Below are 5,000 nucleotides of genomic sequence, written 5' to 3' on the forward strand. Positions count from 1 at the left end.
TATTTAAGTCTCCTTGATATGGTGTTGGGTTAAATGTTCCTGTACAGTTGGAGCGATTGTTTGACTAAACCTTTAAAGGCGTTGCCCCATCAGGACTGTATTACAATGACTGAAACAAGTGAAATACATAAACACCAAACAGATGATATAAGCATTTCTCCTGGAGTCGGTGGACTGATAGCCAGAATGCTAAGTCTGATAAAACTCATGGTTACTATTTGTTAAGGCGGCTCAGCTGGCAGAAACGTTAGCACGCCGGGCGAAATGCGTAGCCGTATTTCGTCTGGTATTACGTTCTGAGTTCAAATTCCGCCGAGGTCGACTTTACCTTTCATACTTTCGGGGTCGATAAATTAATTACAAGTTACGCACTGGGGTCAATGTAATCGACTTAATTCGTTTGTCCGTCCTTGTTTGTCCTCTCTGTGTACAGCCTCTTGTGGGTAGTAATGAAATAGGTATTTCGTCTGCCGCTACTTTCTGAGTTCAAATCCCGCCGAGATCGACTTTGCCTTTCATTCTCTCGGGGTCGATAAATTAAGTACCGGTTACGCACTGGGGTCGATATAACCGACTTAATCCGTTTGTCTCTCCTTGTTTGTCCCCTCTATGTTTGTCCCCTCTATGTGGGTAGTAAACAAATAACTATTTGTTTTCTGTCATTATGTGCTCATTTCAAATTAGGATTTGTGTGAATTTTTCTTTTGATCCTCACCAGTTTTAGGAAATAATTATTGATAACGTTCAAATTGACCCTCTCACCTACTTACATTTGTGGCCTGTCTCTCTGTTAGAACTCGATATAATCCGTATTCTAACCAAACTTAGCAAGTAACTAAAAGTATGCTAACAAATGCATACCTTGTTCTGCGTTTTTTTTTTATTAATCACCCATCATATTATAAGACTTATTCTTCAATATGTGCGCTAAGTTCATTCCTTTTGAGTAAAATGTCCAAACAAGGTCAGTACTGTAGTCAATTCTTCTCCTTCTTCTTGATTTCTCCCTCCTCTTCCTTCTCCCCTTCTCCTCACTCCACCTCCTCATCATCATCGTCATCGTCAACCTTGTCATTTTTATTCTCATCGTCGTTATCATCATCATCGCCATCATCGTCATCGTCATCACTCCCTTCCTCATCATCATCACCATCATCATCATCATCATCATCATCACCATCCTCCTCCTCCTCCTCATCATCATCATCCTCATTATCATCATCATCGTCAAAGACATCGTCACCTTCTTCTTCCTATTCTTCATTTTCTCCCTGTTCTTCAACAGGTTTTTTTTTGTTTTCCTTTCACATTGTCTAGTTACAATTCTTTCTTCTCTTAATTTTCCTGCAATTTATTTTTTCGTCGGTATTATTAAATTTGTTGTTGTTGTTGTTATTATCTACTTCAAGTTTATTATTTTTGTTTTGCTTTTTTTTTTCATATTCCTACTTTTCCCCTACTTTCTTACATTATCTACACTGCTTAACCCTACTCCAAAAGTCGTAACTAAAAACAACAGCTGCCTCTGAGCTAAGAATCACGGTATCAACGAACAATAAACATTTATATCGGTATACTTACATACACACAAAGTATAGATATATTTATATCCATACCAACACAGACACACATACACACACACACACTTATATAATATATTTATACAATAGGATATTGTATTTCGTAATTTACCAATATTATTGATTATTATCATTAGTTTAACTATATTGTATTTCCCATTGTGTTAAAATATCTTTCATATCTGTTTTCTATACCTCTGAGGAAATTGTATCTTGTTTGTCTGGATAATAAAACCAGTGTCGATATAATTACGATCCCCGTTTAATAGTTCCGAAAACTCCCCATTCAATTTAGAAATACCGTACTTACAGATGTATATATGTTATATATATATCAATCAAACCTCATACTTCTTTTTACAGACGATGGTAAGACAAAAACATCTATAAAACAAAAATTGCTCTGTTCTTGTTTCAGTCATTTGACTGTGGCCATTCTGGAGCACCACCGTTAGTCGAGCAAATCGACCCCGGGACTTATTCTTCGTAAGCCTAGTACTTATTCTATCGGTTTCTTTTCCGGAACCGCTAAGTGACGGGGCCATAAACACACCAGCATCGGTTGTCAAGCGATGTTGGAGGGACAGACACATACATACAAACATATACACACACATACATATATATACATATATACGACGGGCTTCTTTGAGTTTCCGTCTACCAAATCCACTCACAAGGCTTTGGTCGAGGCTATAACAGAAGACACCTGCCCAAGGTGCCACGCAGTGGGACTGAACACGGAACCATGTGGTTGGTAAGCAAGCTACTTACCACACTGGTACTCCTACGCCTAATTGTTAACTTCATGTATACAACTTGTCTGTGGCATTTGTTATTGTAGTAATATACAGGAAGTGTTACTTCTATAGAAGTAAATGCGGCTTATAGTTTACCGAATCTAATTTCTCAGCCTTCACTCGTAGAAGCAATAAGTCGAACTCTGACATACTTGTTGTTGATGTAATTTATCCCTTAGTCAAAGACAAGGCAAGGTGGTTATATGATGGAAGGTATTATGAAATTTGAAATATATTTGACTGCTATATTTAGCAGCGTGAAGGACCACGTTCAGATGATAGGTACTCAACACGAAAATTCATAGATATATCTATAAATGTTCTAAAATCTACTCAGCCTTGGTTTTTTTTATCTCATTACGAACAAGATTCTTATATACACACATATGACTAACTTGAAACTCCTTATTTGTAAAATCACTGACCTTGGAACTTGGAACAATCTATAGCACTTATTCATCACTACCTGACCCATTTGGGTCTCAATGACACCATTACCTCTCATAACCTACCCATTACACAATACACATAAATACACACACATATACACACACCCACAAACATAACCATATACACACTCACACATACAAATAATACTTACAAAACTCGATACAATCAAATACGCACACGCACACAAATTCACACATACATAAACATACAAAAGAAAACAACATCTCTACACATAATACAATATATAAAATACTCCATAAGAAATCAGATTATCATAAGAAACACGATTAACAAAGGAGAAAAATATACATACCTTCTATATATATATATATATATGTGTGTGTGTGTGTGTGTGTGTGTATAAGACAAAGGGAGGGCTAAAGAGCAGTTAAAGCCGAACTCCGGCGTTTTCTATATAGATACATATATATATATATATATATATATCAGAAGGTTTGGAGATGATGTACAGGTATTTTATATCAGAAGAAATTAGGATGGCTTTATATTTACAGATATTTATTTGTATATGACATGTTTTTATACATCATATATCATATATTAGCGCTTTCGTACATTCTATAAAAACATGTAATATACAAATATATATCTGTAAATATAAAACCATCCGAATCTCTGAGTACCTCATTTCTTCTAATATCTTAGGGTAGCAAGAATATTCATCGAAAAATTCTTAGTTACGAGTGGTCTAGCAAGAAAGAAAAAAATCAGTCAATAGACTATATATTATTCAAAGAAGAATACAGTGTACGTTCAAACACAAAAGAGATACCCGGAGAATAGGATATCTGACTCGCTAGAATATTTTCCAATAGGATATCTGACTCGCTAGATATTTTGCAATCACTTTCGGAATTACAACACTTGGTGGCTTGGAGTTTTAACTGCTCTTTCTAGCGAGTCAGATATCATATTCTTCGGGTATCTCTTTTGTGTATATATATGTATATGTTTGTGTGTATGTGTGTGTGTGTGTGTGTGTGTGTGTGATGTATATGTTTGTATGTCAATAAATAGATTTTATTATCGCGTTTTATTGCATATTATTTACCCTAGTTGACTTAGCTCTACTGATATCTTGCTGCCGGCCTTTTAGTTTTCCTTTTCATTTTATCGACCTTTTGTATTAATAGATTTGCTTGGCACATACTCAAGTTATAATCCTGATATGTATATCTGTGTGTGTATATATATATGTCTACATTCGTGTGTGTAAAAAAAAACATTGATGTATATACAATGCTAGCATAAACGTATAGGTGGTCGTATCCAGTGTCTAAAGTAAATATTTGATAAACAGATAGTTTATCCTGAAGCACGTTCTCAAGTTAATTCGCTTGGATTTGATTTAATATTGTTTTAAGAATTCATTTAATTCCATCTTATTTTTCTGAATTTTTCAAAAAGGGGCAGGTAACAGTACTACTGACCTCTGAAATTGCTCCGAGTCTATTCACATCGATACCGCTGATACCAACATCATTTTATTTTTTTACACTTTTTCGAATTTTTTATTTGAATTTATATTGTCTAAACTTATATAAAAAAATATAGCATTTAATTTAATTTTGTATTTATCTATTTCACTGTATATCTATTTCTTAGTATATCCATTTATATATCATATTTGCTATAAAGAGCGATGTATGTATTTGTATTTGTTTTGTTATTCCCCGTTGTGTCTAAAAATTTATTTCATTAATTTAATATAGATATAATTTATTGAGATCTTACATACGTACATTCATGCACACACATGTAAGAAATTATGTGTATATATATATATATATATAGTAATATATATATATATATTTATAATACATAATATATATATATTTTACATATATATATATATATATTTATATTATTATATATATATATATATATATATATTATATATATATATATAATATATATATATATATATATATATATATATATATAATATATATATATATTATATATATATATATATATATATATATATATATATATAAGTTCTTTATAACAATCCCATTAGCCAAGCCTTCATTTCCTATTTTTCCTTATAACAATAATCAGTAGGGAACCTTATTCCTTATGGTTATTTATTTATTGTCGTTTCTTTTGTGCGAATTCTTGGTGTAGTCCATTGTTCATAGAACACTTC

This window comes from Octopus sinensis, linkage group LG14 (genome assembly GCF_006345805.1).
Source record: "Octopus sinensis linkage group LG14, ASM634580v1, whole genome shotgun sequence".
NCBI lineage: Eukaryota > Metazoa > Mollusca > Cephalopoda > Octopoda > Octopodidae > Octopus > Octopus sinensis.